We start from the raw sequence: 19514 nt of genomic DNA, 5'->3' as shown, positions 1-19514 counted from the left end.
CGCTCTGAATCTCCAGTTGCATTATCTACAGAAAGATTGTTTCAGAACTGCTCAATCAAAAGAATGGTTTAACTCTGTTAGCTGAATGCACAGAACAGAAAGAAGTTTCACAGAATGCTGCGGTATAATGTTTATATGAAGATATTCTTTTTACCAATATAGGCCTCTTAGCGCTCAGAATGTCCAATTGCAGTTTCTACAGAAAGGGTGTTTCAGAAAAGCTCAATCAAAAGTAAGGTTCAACTATGTTAGTTGAATGCACAGAACAAAAAGAAGTTTCACAGAATGCTTCTGTGTAGTTTATATTTGAATATATTGCTTTTTCCAATACTACCCTCTTAGCGCTCCAAATGTCCAGTTGCATTTTCTACAGAAAGAGTGTTCAGAACTGCTCAATCAAATGTATGATTTAACTCTCTTAGCTGAATGCACAGATTAGAAAGAAGTTGCACAGAATGCTTCTGTGTAGTTTTTATTTGAAGATATTCTTTTTCCCAATATAGGCCTCTAGCGCTCAGATTGTCCAATTGCAGTTTCTACACAAAGAGTGTTTCAGAACTGCTCCTTCAAAAGTAGGGCTCAACTCTGTTATTTGAATGCACAGAACAGAAAGTAGTTTCACAGAATGCTTCTCTCTAATTCATATTTGACGATATTAGTTTTTCCACTATTACCCACTTAGAGCTCCGAATGTCCACTTGCATTTTCTACAGAAAGAGTGTTCAGAACTGCTCAATCAAAATTATGGTTTAACTCTGTTAGTTGAATGCACAGATCAGAAAGAAGTTTCACAGAATTCTTCTGTGTAGTTTTTATTTGAAGATATTCCTTTTTCCAATATAGGTCTCTTAGCGCTCAGAATGTCCAATTGCAGTATCTGCAGAAAGAGAGTTTCAGAACTGCTCAATCAAAAGTAAGGTTCAATACTGTTAGTTGAATGCACGGAACAGAAAGAAGTTTCAGAGAATGCTTCTGTGTAGTTTATATTTGAAGATATTCCTTTTTTCACTATTACCCTCTTAGCGCTCCGAATCACCACTTGCATTTTCTACAGAAAGAGTGTTTCAGAACGGCTCAATCAAAAGTAAGGTTCAGCTCTTTTAGTTGAATGAACAGAACAGAAAGAAGTTTCACAGAATGCTTCTGTTTAGTATTTAGTTATAGATATTCCTTTTTCAACTATTACCCTCTTAGCGTTCCGAATGTCCACTGGCCGTTTCTACACAATGAGTGTTTCAGAACAGCTCCTTCAAAGTAAGGCTCAAATCTGTTAGTTGAATGCAGAGAACAGAAAAGAGTTTCAGAGAATGCTTCTGTGTAGTTTTAATTTGGGGATATTCCTTTTTCCACTAATACAATCTTAGCGCTCCGAATGTCCACTTGCATTTTCTACAGAAAGAGTGTCTCATAAATTCTCAATCAAAAGTATCGTTTAACTCTGTTAGCTGAATGCACAGATCAGAAATAAGTTTCACAGAATGCTTCTGAGTAGTTTTTATTTGGAGATATTCTTTTTCCCAATATAGGCCACTTAGCGCTCAGAATGTCCAATTGCAGTTTCTACAGAATGAGTGTTTCAGAAGGCTCAATCAAAAGTAAGTTTCAACTCTGTTAGTTGAATGCACAGAACAGAAAGAAGTTTCACAGAATGCTTCTGTGTAGTTTATATTTGAATGTATTCCTTTTTCCACTATTACCATCTTAGCGCTCCGAATGTCCACTTGCATTTTCTACAGAAAGAGGGTTTCAGAACGGTTCCATCAAAAGTAAGGTTCAACTCTGTTACTTGAATGCACAGAACAGCAAGTAGTTTCACAGAATGCTTCTGTGTAGTTTATATTTGAATATATTCCTTTTTCCAGTATTACCCTCTTAGTGCTCCGAATGTCCACTTGCATTTTCTACAGAAAGAGTGTTCAGAACGGCTCAATCAAAAGTATGGTTTTACTCTGTTATTTGAATGCACATATCAGAAATAAATTTCACAGAATCCTTCCGTGTAGTATTTTGTTGAAGATATTCCTTTTTCGACTATTATCCTCTTAGCTCTCCGAATGTCCAATTTCAGTTTCTACACAAAGAGTGTTTCAGAACTGCTCCTTCAAAAGTAGGGCTCAACTCTGTTAGTTGAATGCAGAGAACAGAAAGGAGTTACACAGAATGCCTCTGTGTAGTTTATATTTGAATATATTCCCTTTTTCAGTATTACCCTCTTAGCGCTCCGAATGTCCACTTGCATTTTCTACAGAAAGAGTGTTCAGAACTGCTCAATCAAAAGTATGGTTTAACTCTGTTAGCTGAATGCACAGATCAGAAAGAATTTTCACAGAATGCTTCTGTGTACTTTTTATTTGAAGATATTCCTTTCTCCAATATAGGAGTCTTAGCGCTCAGTATGTCCAATTGCAGTATCTACAGAAAGAGTGTTTCTGAACTGCTCAATCAAATGTAAGGTTCAACTCTGTTAGTTGAATGAACGGAACAGAAAGAAGTTTCATAGAATGCTTCTGTGTAGTTTATATTTGAAGATGTTCCTTTTTCCACTACTACCTTCTAAGCGCTCCGAATGTCCACTTGCATTTTCTACAGAAAGAGTGTTTCTGAACTGCTCAATCAAAAGTATGGTTTAATTCTGTTAGCTGAATGCACAGATCAGTACGAAGTTTCACGGAATGCTTCTGTGTAGTTTTTATTTGAAGATAGTCCTTTTTCCAATATAGGCCTCTTAGCGCTCCGAATATCCAATTGCAGTTTCTACAGAAAGAGTGTTTCAGAATGGCTCAATCAAAAGTAGGGTTCAACTCTTTTAGTTGAATGCACAGAACAGAAAGTAGTTTCACAGAATGCTTCTGTGTAGTATTTATATGAATATATTCCTTTTTACACTATTACCCTCTTAGCGCTCCGAATGTCCACTTGCAGTTTCTACAGAAAGAGTGTTTCAGGACTGCTCCTTCAAAAATAAGGCTCAACCCTGTTAGTTGAAAGCAGAGAACAGAAACAAGTTTCAGAGAATGCCTCTGTGTAGTTTTTATTTGAAGATATTCCTTTTTCCACAATTACCATCTTAGCGCACCGAATGACCACTTGCATTTTCTACAGAAAGAGTGTTTCAGAACTGCTAAATCAAAAGTATCGTTTAACTCTGTTAGCTGAATGCACAGATAAGAAAGAAGTTTCACAGAATGCATCTGTTTAGTTTTTATTTTAAGATATTCTTTATCCCAATATAGGCATCATAGCGCTCAGTATGTTAAATTGCAGTTTCTACAGAAAGAGTGTTTCAGAACGGCTCAATCAAAAGTAAGGTTCAACTCTGTTAGTTGAATGCACAGAACAAAAAGAAGTTTCACAGAATGCTTCTCAGTAGTTTATATTTGAATATATTCCTTTTTCCACTATTACCCTCTTAGCGCTCCGAATGTCCACTTGCATTTTCTACATAAAGAGTGTTCAGAACGGCTCAATCAAAAATATGGTTTTACTCTGTTAGTTAAATGCACATATCAGAAATAAGTTTCAGAGAAGGCTTCTGTGTAGTATTTAGTTGAAGATATTCCTTTTTTGAATATTAACCTCTTAGCGCTCCGAATGTCCACTGGCAGTTTCTACACAAAGAGTTTTTCAGAACTGCTCCTTCAAAAGTAATGCTCAACACTGTAAGTTGAATGCAGAGAACAGAAAGAAGTTTCACAGAATGCTTCTGTGTAGTTTATATTTGAATATATTCCTTTTTTCAGTATTACCCTCTTAGCGCTCCGAATGTCCACCTGCATTTTCTACAAAAAGAGTGTTCAGAACTGCTCAATCAAAAGTATGGTTTATCTCTGTTAGCTGAATGCACATATCAGTACGAAGTTTCACAGAATGCTTCTGTGTAGTTTTTATTTGAAGATAGTCCTTTTTCAAATATAGGCCTCTTAGCGCTCCGAATATCCAATTGCAGTTTCTACAGAAAGAGTGTTTCAGAACGGCAAAATGAAAAGTAGGGTTCAACACTTTTAGTTGAATTCACAGAACAGAAAGTAGTTTCACAGATTGCTTCTGTGTAGTATTTATTTGAAGGTATTACTTTTTCCACTATTACCCTAGTAGCGCTCGGAATGTCCAATTGCAGTTTCTACAGAAAGTGTGTTTCAGGGCTGCTCCTTCAAAAATAAGGCTCAACTCTGTGAGTTGAATGCAGAGAACAGAAAGAAGTTTCAGAGAATGCCTCTGTGTAGTTTTTATTTGAAGATATTACTTTTTCCACAATTACCAACTTAGCGCACCGAATGTCCACTTGCATTTTCTACAGAAAGAGTGTTTCAGAACTGCTAAATCAAATGTATCATTTAATTCTGTTAGCTGAATGCACAGATCATAAAGTAGTTTCAGAGAATGCATCTCTGTAGTTTTTATTTGAAGATATTATTTTTCTCAATATAAGACTCTTAGCGTTCAGAAATCCAATTACACTTTCTACAGAAAGAGTGTTTCAGAACTGCTCAATCAAAATTAAGGTTCAACTCTGTTAGTTGAATGCACAGAACAGAATGTAGTTTCACAGAATGCTTCTGTGTAGTTTATATTTGAATATATTCCATTTTCCACTATTACTCACTTAGCGCTCTGAGTGTCCAGTTGCATTTTCTACAGAAAGAGTGTTTCAGAACTGCTCAATCAAAAGTATGGTTTAACTCTGTTAGCTGAATGCACAGATCAGAAAGAAGCTTCACAGAATGCTGCTGTGTAGTGTTTATATGAAGATATTCTTTTTACCAATATAGGCCTCTTAGATCTCCGAATGTCCACTTGCATTTTCTACAGAAAGTGTGTTCAGAACTGCTCTATCAAAAGTATGGTTTAACTGTGTTAGGTGAATGCACAGATCAGAAATAAGTTTCACAGAATTCTTCTGTGTAGTTTATATTTGAAGATATTCCATTTTCCACTATTACCCACTGAGCGCTCTGAATGTCCAGTTGCATTTTCTACAGAAAGAGTGTTTCAGAACTGCTCAATCAAAAGTATGGTTTAACTCTGTTAGCTGAATGCACAGATCAGAAAGAAGTTTCACAGAATGCTGCTGTGTAGTGTTTATATGAAGATATTCTTTTTACCAATATAGGCCTCTTAGCGCTCAGAATGTCCAATTGCATTTTCTACAGAAAGAGTGTTTCAGAAAGGCTCAATCAAAAGTAAGGTTCAACTATGTTATTTGAATGCACAGAACAGAAACAAGTTTCACAGAATGCTTCTGTGTAGTTTATATTTGAATATATTCCTTTTTGCACTACTACGCTCTTAGCGCTCCAAATGTCCAGTTGTATTTTCTACAGAAAGAGTGTTCAGAACTGATCAATCAAATGTATGATTTAACTCTGTTAGCTGAAAGCACAGATCAGAAAAAGTGTCACAGAATGCTTCTGTGTAGTTTTTATTTGAAGATATTCTTTTTCCCAATATAGGCCTCTTATCGCTCAGATTGTCCAATTGAATTTTCTACAGAAAGAGTGTTTCAGAATGGCTCTATCAAAAGTAAGGTTCAACTCTGTTATTTGAATGCACAGAACAGAAAGTAGTTTCACAGAATGCTTGTCTGTAGTTCTTATTTGACGATATTACTTTTTCCACTATTACCCTCTTAGAGCTCCGAATATCCACTTGCATTTTCTACAGAAAGAGTGTTCAGAACTGCTCAATCAAAAGTATGGTTTAACTCTGTTAGTTGAATGCACAGATCAGAAAGAAGTTTCACAGAATTCTTTTGTGTAGTTTTTATTTGAAGATATTCCTTTTTCCAATATAGGACTCTTAGCGTTCAGAATTTCCAATTGCAGTATCTACAGAAAGAGAGTTTCAGAACTGGTCAATCAAAAGTAAGGTTCAATATTGTTAGTTGAATGCAAGGAACAGAAAGAAGTTCTACAGAATGCTTCTGTGTAGTTTATATTTGAAGATATTCCTTTTTCCTCTATTACCCTCTTAGCGCTCCGAATCACCACTTGCATTTTCTACAGAAAGAGTGTTTCAGAACGGCTCAATCAAAAGTAAGGTTCAACTCTTTTAGTTGAATGCACAGAAAAGAAAGAAGTTTCACAGAATGCTTCTGTTTAGTATTTAGTTGAACATATTCCTTTTTCGACTATTACCCTCTTAGCGTTCCGAATGTCCACTGGCAGTTTCTACACAAAGAGTGTTTCAGAACTGCTCCTTCAAAAGTAAGGCTCAACTCTGTTAGTTTAATGCAGAGAACAGAAAGGAGTTTCAGAGAATGCTTCTGTGTAGTTTTTATTTGGGGATATTCCTTTTTCCACTATTACAATCTTAGCGCTCCTAATGTCCACTTGCATTTCCTACAGAAACAGTGTTTAATAACTGCTCAATCAAAAGTATGGTTTAACTCTGTTAGCTGAATGCACAGATCAGAAATAAGTTTCACAGAATTCTTCTGAGTAGTTTTTATTTGGAGATATTCTTTTTCCCAATATAGGCCACTTAGCGCTCAGAATGTCCAATTGCAGTTTCTACAGAATGAGTGTTTCAGGACGGCTCAATCAAAAGTAAGGTTCAACTCTGTTAGTTGAATGCACAGAACAGAAAGAAGTTTCACAGAATTCTTCTGTGTAGTTTATATTTGAATATATTCCTTTTTCCTGTATTACCTTCTTAGTGCTCCGAATGTCCACTTGCATTTTCTTCAGAAAGAGTGTTCATAATGGCTCAATCAAAAGTATGGTTTTACTCTGTTAGTTGAATGCACATATCAGAAATAAGTTTCACAGAATGCTTCTGTGTAGTATTTAGCTGAAGATATTCCTTTTTCGACTTTTATCCTCTTAGCTCTCCGAATGTCCAATTTCAGTTTCTACACAAAGAGTGTTTCGGAACTGCTCCTTCAAAAGTAAGGCTCAACTCTGTTAGTTGAATGCAGAGAACAGAAAGAAGTTGCAGAGAACAGAAAGAAATTTCACAGAATGCTTCTGTTTACTTTATATTTGAATATATTCCTTTTTCCACTACTACCCTCTTAGCGCTGCAAATGTCCAGTTGCATTTTCTACAGAAAGAGTGTTCAGAACTGCTCAATCAAAAGTACGGTTTAACTCTGTTAGCTGAATGCACAGATCAGAAAGATGTTTCACAGAATGATTCTGTGTAGTTTATATTTGAAGATATTCCTTTCTGTTCTCTGCATTAAAATCAATCAAAAAATTATATTGAAATTGAAATACTGAATTTTATACTAAAGACAAGGCATACAACTGAAAATGAAATTTTCCAGGTGAAAATTTCCAAATCATAAATATGTAGGGACAAAAAACTTTATTTATAAAGAAAAAGATAATTCTAATTAATTGATGATTCAAAGGTTTACAACTTTAAAAGTAAATATTATCTTTGAAGTAAAGTCCATTTAAATTATTTATGCCGCCAAAATTTTAGTAATTGTATATGTATATCATGTAAACTTTTTCGAGAAAGATGGAATTGGAAATGTTAGAGTATTATGCGGAAAAAATCACCTAAAGGAAAAAATTATCTCCTCATGAAATATTACTTTAGCCACTTTGACAGGTGTAGGTAAAAGAACACTTAATGCACATCAATATGATTAGGAGATGCGCGCTTAGAAATACGTTATCATTGAAAAGAGAATTGTATTATCAGGTTTGCAGGGGCCCTTCTTATCCTTCATATTTATGTAACTTTGTCATCTATAGAAAGATTATAAGAATTTTAAAAATAGCTGATAGTTAAGAAACATCACCATAACACTGTGCTGAATGCATAATAAAACATTTCCCTTCTCTCTAAAAGCCTTTTAAAATTATGTACCATAATCAGTATGGCCAGCAGAGGGTCATTTCCATGTTCAAGTTCCTCTGTTTCTCGAGGGTGAGAATCCTTCTATAGTCTTCTGAGGGTGACACTGTAGTGTTTTCTTAGCCTGATTATTTTTATCTATTTTTTCCGATCCTTTCCTTTGTATATTTACATTTTACATATTGAAAGTTATTTTTTCAAATATTTTATATGCAAATTTACAAAGTACAACGACTGTACATTAAAATAACTTATTTATGCCATATGGAAGATTAAATATAATTTTACAATATCTAATATTGATTGTTTAGTTTCTAATCATTGATACTTGACATGATTTTTCCCAGCATACCTCAAAATATTCTTCAAAATCCTGCGAATTAATTCCTGTAACACTTCTGAGGTGTATTAATAAGCTAGAGATGTAAAGAAGATTTGCAGAGAAAATTAGGTTCCCAAATTAGAAATTTTGTCCCACTATCGACTAGAAACCTCTTGAAATGATCAAAAACAATAATAATGCATGTCATAGAGGAAAACCAATAAGGCTGCTGCAGCATGACTACCTCTGTGACCTCATACAAGTTACGTGTGGGTCCCTACTTCTGTGACCTCAGACAAGTTACGTGTGGGTCCGCACTTATTTTCTTCATCTCTAATAAATATTTGACAAATCTCATTTTCAAAAGTCTTTTAAGGCCTATCCACCTTTATTTTTCAGATGGAGTTTTGCTCTCATTGCCCAGGCTGCAGTGCAATGTCATGGTCTCGGCGCACACAACCTCCGACTCCCGGGTTCATGTGATTCTCCTGCCTCCACCTCCTGAGTAGCTGGGATTACAGGTGCGCAACACAACGCCCAGCTAATTTTTTGTATTTTTAGTAGAGATGGGGTTTCACCATGTTGGTCAGGCTGGTCTTGAACTCCCGACCTCAGGTGATCTGCACGCCTCGGCCTCTCAAAGTGCTGGGATTACAGGCATGAGCAACCGCGGCCTGTGAGGGCTTTCTACTTTTAAGATGTCAGGACGTATAGCCTGGGAGGTAAATGGTAGTATATATATACATATATATATATATATATGTATATATATATACACACACACACTGTATATATATACATATATACGGTATATTATACTATATATACATATATACTGAATATTATACTCTATATATACATATCTACTGTATATTATATGTATATATATATATACACATACACACATACACACATACACACATGAGACAGAGAGAAGAGATAGACAATTTCATGTGAAAATATAAACTGTTAACATAATATTTTGCTTCTCTGAGGAATATTTAGCATTGTTCTCAATCTTCTCTGCAGAATTTAAGCATTTTTCTCAGAACTCACCAGATAGAATGAGGGAGGGGCCATATGATACGAGCCAGAGATGAAGGGAGAACAATAGAGAGGGTGCTTTGGGAAAAATAGTACAGTAAGGCTAGGGAATACTTCTCTCCAACAAAAAGACCAAGGTCACAGCTGTATCTCTTCAGAAGCCAAACTTTCTTTTAAAATGTCAATTTCCATCTATTTCTTGCTTCACAGACATTCCATTCATTGCTGGATTTCAAATAAAGCCTTTCCATGTGCAACCTTTCTATAGAAAAAGAGAAATATGGGGGACAGTACAGTCTAAGAAGTGATTAAGAATATCTAGTGGACTTTCCCAGACTGTAAATCTTTACATATATCTGAGCCTAATGAGGTGATTTATTGTGCTATAATGCACAGTGAACTATACAGATGCTTCTTTTTGATCATGCTGCAGAATGGAACTAAATACTAAATACCAAATAGCACTCCCATGATTCTTATACATGTCATTCATATGGCATATTTATGCTTTTTTATATAGCAATTCTTATTCTTAGCTCTTAGGCAATTACGGAATCTTTTTGTCATTTTAATAATCATGCTCCATTTGAGTTATGCAAGGTAGAAATTCTAAGTAGAAAATCTTGTTTTTATTGAAAGTTTTTAGTAAACATTTTGGAAAAAGTCTGTTTTTTGATGCTACTTCTGCACGCTTTCTCAACATGATATTACTTGGTATTGTCCTTATTAACCATAGTACACCATATTCTGCAAATGTTAGAGAGGGTTAAAAATCAGTCATGTATAAGTAAAGCTAATGAAATAGAAAGGAAACCATATTTAGGAAATGGAAGGCAGAAGCAAATGTATTAACCGTGAGTTAGAAACGGTTTAGTCTTTGGAATGAAGCAGCAAGAGTTTAAAAATCTGGTTTGTGATTCACTAGCTTTGTGACCTTGGAGAATTACTTCAGATTTCTGAGTATCAGTTTAGTAGGTGATATCAATTGCAACTTCGCAGAAATATCACAAGTATTAAATAAAGGACTTAGTATCTGGGAGAGCATAGAAAATTACTAATAGTTACATTTTTGTTAATATTACCGTTATTATTATCATACGTATAGTATTTTCTTTCACTGACAATGCATTTAGGACATAAGGAGAACTATAGAACAGTGCTTCTCCAACTTAAATGCAGAGCATGAATCACCTGGAGTTTTGTCAAAATGCGAATTCTGACTCAGTAGCCCTGCAAACTAAGGAAATCTTGATAATGCTGGTGCTGCTAGTTCACCAACAGACCACACGTTTTGCAACAGCTATATAGAATGTCCTGTTTCTTTTTTTAATCACAAAACATGGCAAGCTCTAAAATAAAGCAGAATAACAGATTTAAATGTTAATACTCATGTCCTCAATTTATAATTTCTCCCTCCCTAACAATGGTATAATTCTGATTAAAAATTAGCAAAGAAAAAAATGGAAATTAATCTTCCTATGTTTATTCTTTTAACAAATTCTGTGTGATTACTACTGGGTTACTTGCTGTAGGAAATAGAAAAATTGCTTTGACATAGATCCTCAAGAATCTGTCCCACTACAAGCTTATTTTTGTAGGAAGCTAAAAGATTTATATAAATAACCGTAATTAAAGAGACAAATGAAGAAGTGCAATGAAAGACGTAGGGAAAGTGCTAGAGGAGTTCGGGGTGGAGGAAAATTATCCTATAATAATATCTATGCGTAACATTATGCTATCTTCCCTAACCAGCGCTTGACCAGATTGTCACAGTGAACTTTGGTCCTTTCTTATATCTTAGTTTTGGTTCCCACATCCTTCTGTTTGGGGAAGTTCTTGTTTTCCTCATGTAATGACAACAACACTTAAACAATGTATACTAGATAAAAGGAACTATATTGCTTTATTTACATAGTTAATTTAATTTGTACAATGAACTATGAAGTAATCAGCATTATTTCCTTCATTTTACATATGAGAAAATGGAGAATCAGCGACATTGAATCATCTCAAGTTTCTAAAATATCCACTCTCACCAGGCTGTTTACCCTGTTTTTGTCTGTATGCTGCTATAACAAAATGCCACAGATTGAGTAATTCATAAAAAACAGAAATGTATTTCTCACAGTTCTGGGGCTGAGAAGTCCGAAATCAAGGCAGTGGAGATTTGGCAGTTGGTCCCGAGGTGGCACCTTCTTGCTTCGTCTTCACGTGACAAAAGTGGGCAAAAACGGACAATGTAACGACATGGCAGAAGAGACTGAGGAGCCCGGCATTCCTCTAAAGCATCTTTTACGAGGACGTTTATCTCATTCATGAGGGTGGATCCTTCTTCACTTAATCACTTAACCAAAAGCCCCATCTCTTGATGTCATTGTCCTGGGATTTTAGTTTCAACATACAAACTTTGGATGGGCACATAGGTTCAAATCATAGCACCCTCCAAATTATAATGCCTCTCTCATGCCTGTTCTCCTTGAAGTACCCTCTGGTTTTGCTCTCTTCATTCTTGCCATCACAGTTAACCCTTCAGTTCCATTTCTTTAAGTAATCTCTAAATTTGTAAGATGGTTCCATCTTTTTTTTTTGTATATGGCAGTCTCTCAAACATATTTGTCATATGAACTAAGCAGGTAAATATGTAAATGCCAGCTAAATTTTAGTGAATGATATAATGGCCTAAAGTTGTATCTACCCTTCAGCCAAATATATTTACTTTTAGTAGCAATCTCCTGTCATATACAAAGTCACGACTCTAGGGGTAAGCATTTTAGCCTGTGGGTAAGATGTAAAGCAGTGGTATGTTATAGTGACAACTCACTGTCATAGCACTGGGACATGCTCCTCTATCTGCTACAAATTGAATCAACAAAATATATATGATTTTGTCAGATTTAAATGTATGCTCCTGTTAGTAAAATAAACGTATGGGAAAACTTTACGGAGTAGATTTAATAGAAATGTATTCCTGAGTTATCTGCCTTCTTTATTTTTATGTTATGCTTTAAGTCTATGGTCAATGTATAGAGCTATGATTGATGTGCTTTTCCAATTCTGTTCAGATCAGACAGGTTAATTTTCTTCTTTTAAATCTTCTTGAATTTTGTCTAACACTTTTTGTTCCAATTTCTTACTAGATTATACTCCCTTCCCTAACTGCTTCATGATTACTTATACACAAACAATATTATGATATTGACACATTGAATTCATTTTAGGTGATGATTTTGGTCATAAACATGAGCAGGTTGTGAAGTGTTTCAGCCATCCCAGGGCATGGCTGTGAGTCCCTTGTCTAATGTTTCAAAACAATCTTGAATTTGTGATGATGCTGTGATGGTCCCTCAGATATTCTTACACACATCTTTGCCCCTTGTTCCCTCTAACTTTCCTCTTCTGATAAAAAAGCAAACACTGCCAAGCTCAAATGGAATTACATTTGGATGCAAGTGTCACTATGCAATGGTTGCCAATAAAAGTACACAAGGAATTTCATTATGGTGAATTAAAGGCAAACAGACTTCAGAGAAATGAGCACGAACATGAAAATGGCGCATGGTACGCGGATCTCACTGGAAAGTCATTCGGTACACAATGTTTTCACTAGAAAAATCCATTAGCTTTAGCTAGAAATTGAAATTACTTTGTAGGAAATCAGAATAAAATATGTGAAAACATTATATTCTGTGCAAGATTAATACCACGCCTGGTGTTGAAAGGTTTGTGGTCTTGCTTCGACGATGCTAAAAGGTCAGAAACCACAAAGATGCATATGTGTTGTCGTTTGCACAGTTACTAATTTTTCTCATTATTTCCATAATGCGATGTGCTGTCTCAACAGAGAAACCCTCTGGAGAGTGGCTTGCACTGTTTTCAGGCAGCTCTTTTGCTTTCATGTTTTGGCCTTGGCCAGGGAATTCAGACAGACTTTTCAGTTATTTTCGACAAGAATGTATTCATTGATTGTTTTAAATAATAATAAATCGATTTTAAAATTACTGTACATTACTGCACTTTAAACGCCATGAGGTCAAGGACTCTAAAGTCTGGACATCATTGTATACCCTACATCTTGCACAAGGTTTAGAAAAAATGGCATGGACACCTATTTTTTGAATCAATAAATGAATACATAAAAGAATTCCAAACTCTAGTCCAAGGTTTTAGATTAATAATGTATTAAAATGCGTAAAATTTATAGACAAAACTCTTCTTATTTAGAAGTTTATTCTTTAGTTGGAGAGATAAAATATATGCACATAAAAGCTTAAGGAAAAATAATAAGGGTTTTGAAGTACTTACTATGTGAAAAATTTAGCATAAATCTTACATCCATTTATTTAACACATTTTATACGTTGCATTATTTATATATAGTGCTGATTGGTAGAATTCATATGTGAACGGAACTATAAAAATTTTGAGGATAAGCACTAGAAACACAGAATAAATAGAGTGTTAACATGCAAAACACAGAAATACTTCAATTGACTAGGTGAAAGAAAAGATTTCTGGTTCCATGTACACTGATTATTGAGGGATGAGTATGACATTATTATGCCAGAATCAATAAATATTTTAAATAGGGAGAAAACTATAATTATATATCTTTGTGTTCAACAGGAGTAGCAGTACTGATAAAGTAGAAGTTTGTTATACCTTTTTTATAGTCTTTTAAAGTTGTTTATAAATAAAATCTACTCTTAGTTAATTAATGGTTGCTGTTCATTGAAGTGTTTTCAAATTTTTGACCTCTGAATTGCCTTGTACATATGGAGAAATAAAGCTTGCCTAGCATAATTTCTTGAGTGGAGAATGAATGATCTGGATAGATTTGTTGACAATATGTCTGTACTTATTTTATTAATTCTTTAATCTTCATGAAGAAAAATATAAAAGTCATATTCTAGTATTTTATACCATGGAAAAAATGTCTTATCCTTTTCCTAAGGAAAAATACATCATGACACAAAAGTAAAGTTAATTAAATTACTTACTTTATTAATTAACTGTCTATTATTTCTATGGGTTGAAGTAAATTTGATACTCAATGCTATTTAATCTAATTCTAAAAGCTTGAATGAGTAATGATTTTTTCATGTAAGGTTAGTTGAAATAAATTATCACTGATTTTCAGATTTAATATTAATTAGCTATTGCATATTCTTAATGGGAAATAAGTGTTTAAAAAGCCCTTTTTGGTTGCGAAAAGACCACGCCCATTGTAGACTTCTTAGAATACATCACATCTGGCCTCCTTTTTAGAGTGGGGAATTCAACTCATAAGTGGCTGGACATTGATTCTGAACATTTTGAACATTATTTGCCTGTCTTCACTCATACTGGTTGCTGTTCTTTTATAAGTAATCACCATGTTTAGCATGCACTTGAACTATTGTTACTTAGGGTGCTTGACTATTTACAAGTCTCACTAGGATTCTAGGTATTCATTAGTCTCGTGGTGTGTATTTGCTGATGGTCCTATTATCTTTGTTGGTTCAGTTACACAGTACCATCCAAGATGCTGCAACACATTATACACAGGCTATGGGTTGTGGGAGCTACAGATTTCAGTTATTATTTAGGCTCAGAAACTTAGAATCTCTGCAAGGTTGGACATGATCCTTAGTCTTGTTTTAAAAGTTAAACCCAAATTCTTAAAATATAGAATAGGGGTGCTAGTAGTGCTCACAGAATTGTAGTAAAGATCAGCTGGGAAAGAAGAGCCTATTAAACAGAGCCTGGTATTTAATAAGTATCAGCTGCCTTCAATTAGGAATCTGTGTTGTCATGATTAGAAGATTGCTGGTTTATTTTACAGATCTGTAAGTATAGCCAAAATATGTCAAAATAACCACCAGAAAGAATCATATACCGTCCCTTGAACATTTCATCCCTAGAATCTAGCCAGATTAGCATCTCTATACTGGCAATACTGTTAACACAGATTGTGCTCAAACCCCTCATTGACTTTTCAGCACCTGTAAATTACTGGAGATTTAGGAAGAAGTCTGGGGTTATGGCTTAGTTAAGCTGAGTGGCCAGAAAGTGTGAGATGCTGGATGCCTCCTCCAGTTCATTTCTCCAGCGGCCGCACCAGGCGTATCCATAGCTCCGCTCCCGGGAGCTCGTCTCCGGCGTGGGGCGTGTGCGCACCCCTGGCCGGGCGGAGCCTGGAGCCTGCTCATTAGCAGCGCGGGCAGCTCGTGCGCCCGCAGGAGGGAGGCGGAAGCACAGCCCTGAGCCGCCAGCAGGAGGAGGGAGCGCGGCGGCTGCAGGCAGGGGAGGGAGAGGAAAGAACGGAGGGACGGTTCCCGGACAGAGCGGGAGGAATCGGGGAGCGGCCAGTCCAGGGGGAGCTGCTCCGCTGCGCTGCGCTCGTTATTCACAGGACGCGGCGGCGCTTCCCGGGGCCGCTTCCCGGTCCCCTGGGTGGAGGCTGCCATCTAAACCTGACTCCAGGTGAGTTCCCCAAAGAGGCGAAGCGAGGGGTCTCGAACCAGAGACTTGGAACTGGCGAGGCTGCTCGGCTCCCCAAGCGCTGCTGCCTTGACATTTCCCGATTCACGGGAGGTTTTGGGGGCGGCTGCACAGGCTGGAGGGGCGGATGGGCGGTTGCGATCCTCAGCCGGCGTGGGGGCGTTCGGGAGGAATTAGCTTCAGTGAACGGGGTTTTAGGAGATGTCCGCAAGGCACGCGCTATGTACGCGTTTCTAGACGAGCTTTTGAGACAGAAATTTGGCTTCCCGGATGCCCGTTTTGGCCTTCTGTCCTTCCTTTTGCTTGCCTCATGCCCAATTTTCCAAGCCGAGGAAAGGACTGGAAGGGCGTGGAAGTAGGAGGTCTGGGCACAGCATTCGGCAGGGCAGCCCTGGTCTCCAAGTTTGGGGGTGGGGGGTGGGACTCTTTTCCTTTCAGCCTAATTTACCAGGGGAAAACCCGCAGAGCACCTTGAGGTGCCTTTGCTCCGCACCCTCCATAAGCTTATTAGAGGGAAATTGAGGCTCGCTAGACAACCTGTGACAGGTGACGGCAATTTAGCTTAAAAGCCATGTTGGTTCACTTCGTCTCCTCTTTATCCTTTGTTGCAAAATTGATACCTTTTTGGATTTCTTTAACAGCACAAAGTTTAAGTGGCCGGCTGACAGGAAATATTTCTTTTGAAAATGCTATGAGAAAAGTGATGAGTTAACGTTGAGAGAAAGGCAACTTTATTTTCTCGGAAGAACTTTGGGGAAAGAGATTGATAGGGAAATTCTGGGCATGAAATTATGGACATTTCCCACAGAACTTCCTTCATTTATTTATTTTTTTACATTTCCTTCATTTTTTTTTTAATCGTGTGTGTGTGTATCAGAGAGACAAAATTCGTTGGAGGTATTAGGACTTTATTTGGTTTAGAAGTTTCTTTCTTACTAATAGCACTAATTTGTGATCTTCATGATTATAAGAATTTACTAAGTGTTTTGCTTTTAGGTGTTTTGGGTCTGTTTTTTAAAAAAATTCAATACTTACTTTGTGGGCCTTGCTGAATACCTCTCAATAAAATCGGTGGGCATACAGTTAGTGACATGACCCCTGTGGATTTAATAGCAGGTAAGTATACAAATGATAAGTTTAGGAAATAAATGTCAGAATCAACATTTAGGTGTGAAATTGAAATATCTTTCAAATATTTACCAAACTCTCTTATAGGATCCAATGTCATTTTATGGTCAAGAGAGCTTAAAGGTTTCTCAGATTGAGATATATGTATCTACTTTGTTAATCCAAATGTAATGTTTTATTTTGTTCTTTAATGACTGTTTGAATTCAACAAATAAAACTTGCATATTTAATGTAAGGTTCTTTCACATATATTACTTCTCCAATTTTTAATATAAATTTAAGGAGAAAAGCAATATTCCATTTTGTAGATGAAGAGACTGTGTCACAGAAGTATTACTTTACCTAGATTTCTGTAATTATTATGTTATAAACTTAGAAATTACATATTATTCTGGAACATATAAAATATATGAATGTTATAAACCATAAGAATTCAGACCTATGCTATTTAACTTCAAGTTTAGTTCTTTACCCAAACAATTGCATGACTACATTGAGACTACTGAAGTAATTATATATGAACACGCTATACGAAAAAATACTTAAAACATTTCTTATTTTTGTCGTTTCTCTTTGATATAAAATATACTATAATTTAATGGAGTTATATTCCATATTTAGATGCTCCTAACTTCCAAATAACACCTAAACTCCTAAAAACTGACCTGTGTCCTTCTTAATAGAAGTGGCTTGACCGGGAGACCCAATTTTTACTAAGAATATTCTTGGGATAATTTATGTCTTATAATCAAGATAAAGACAGGCCACATTTAGTTGTATTTTTAAACCACTTAGTGTGAAGTTGCAACGCAGACATAACTTGCTTTCAGGCTACACTGCCAGCTTTGCAGTGAATAGTCTTTAAGATTCCGTGGAAACATTGGCAGATATAGCTAATGTCTATCTGATGTAGGATTTATGAGAAAAGGAGAGGTAGAAACTGAATGCTCTTATATTTCATATGTGACCACATTCATAAAACTTTATTGATAAGTACTTTGTTGTCTGACACGGGCTGATACAAATAGGCTTCTTCAAGAGTTGAGGAAGAAAACTAAATCCCTATAATACAGCCTTTTTCCTCCTTTTCTTTCTTAAGCGGTAATAGTTGATCCTAGCTTTTGTGTGTCTATGCATGCTCAATACAGTTAGGGGTATAAGGAGAAGTTAAGCAAGAATATTGAATGCTAGCTAGGAAAGTTTTTGGAGTCTCAAATACTTTGGAACGATTTTTCACATTATATACATAAAATTCCTAGTTACATTTGGGAACTAAGTATATTATACACAACTTTGCATCTGATTACAGGATTCCCTGTACATTTATAGCTCAGGTATTCTGGAAAGAGTCAAGATAATTAGTTTTATGGCTCTTGCCCGTGTGACCTGTTTCTTTCTGGTCCTGATATTAAAAGGATGACTTAAATTTTCTGGAATGTCAAAATTTTCTCTTCCCTTGGATCCTATAAAATACTTCAAGCAGTGTATGTGTGATACTCGCTGTCATTCCAACATTTCCAATCCTCCTGAGAATGCTAAACAATGCCCTAGATTTCTTCCTTTGTAATTCTTTCAGATAGAGGGTTAGCTGAGTTAGGAAGAAAGGAGAGAGGGAGAGAAGAAGAGAGATGACATTTTATCCCTCAGGAAAGAACAAGACCAATTGTATTCCTAATTTAGAAATATTATTCTACAAACATTCCTGAACAAGAGGGCTTTGCATATACATTAAAGCAGAATACCTAGTCAACTTCTAGTTATGCCATGTAGTGAAATGGAAGTAAGATGAGCAGGCCGAGATCATTTTTGTTGGAGAACTGAGACCACATGAAATAGGTAACAGAGTTACCCCAACTGGGGGGCAAGAGGACTTGAAAGTTTCCTCCATAAATTTGCAGTTAGTACAGGGCTGCTCCAGTGATCAGAGTCATGAATGCCCTAGAGTGTCTGTATAACCCTGTACACAGGCTGAGACAGCTCTAACGGCCCAGAAAAGCCTCTGGACAGAATCACTGCACCCTTGGACATTGTCCGACCGCATGTATGAGAATAGTGAGTGCTGAGGAGTTGTGGGTAGCTCGGTACAACTCTTGCTAAAGGAGTGTCATCAACATTCATTGCTGAAAGTGAATTTTTTCATTCACATATGTGATGCCTATTAGGTCATGATTTCTTGGATACCAATTTGTACAAGATATGAATTAATTTTTGAACATCCTTTCTTAAAAGTACCATGTTCATATAGTTGCTCATTTTAATATGAGTAGTTCAGATGGGACATAATAGAGTAAGGAAATGATTGAACATCCTAAGATCTAGTGTATATACCTTTGTTCATGATGAGATTCATCCCCTGTCCCCCTTTGTAGTGACACTGATGGCATAAGAAGTATTAGATGAAATTTAATGGAGAAAACAATGGGATATATGAATGGTAGATATGGTTGACAACCACCATTTTCACTGAAGTTGTTTCAAAGCAAAGAAATTTGGGATAAATTCATTTTATTTGCTCCTGAAGGGTAATTAGGAATAAGTAGGAATTGTGAAGAGGCTGTAGTGTTGACATTAAGAGAAGTTTTTGATTCTTAAAATAGGATATATTACACAAGAGTGAACAAACAGAAGATACTGAACAAATATTCTGTCATAAGTAAGTGATGGATTATTCGGACTTGTTGAACTATGTTTTTAAATGTATTATTTAAATATTTAAATATTATTAAAACCTTA

Source organism: Symphalangus syndactylus, chromosome 1 (genome assembly GCF_028878055.3).
Source record: "Symphalangus syndactylus isolate Jambi chromosome 1, NHGRI_mSymSyn1-v2.1_pri, whole genome shotgun sequence".
Lineage (NCBI taxonomy): Eukaryota > Metazoa > Chordata > Mammalia > Primates > Hylobatidae > Symphalangus > Symphalangus syndactylus.
Note: the sequence above shows the minus strand (reverse complement) of the source record.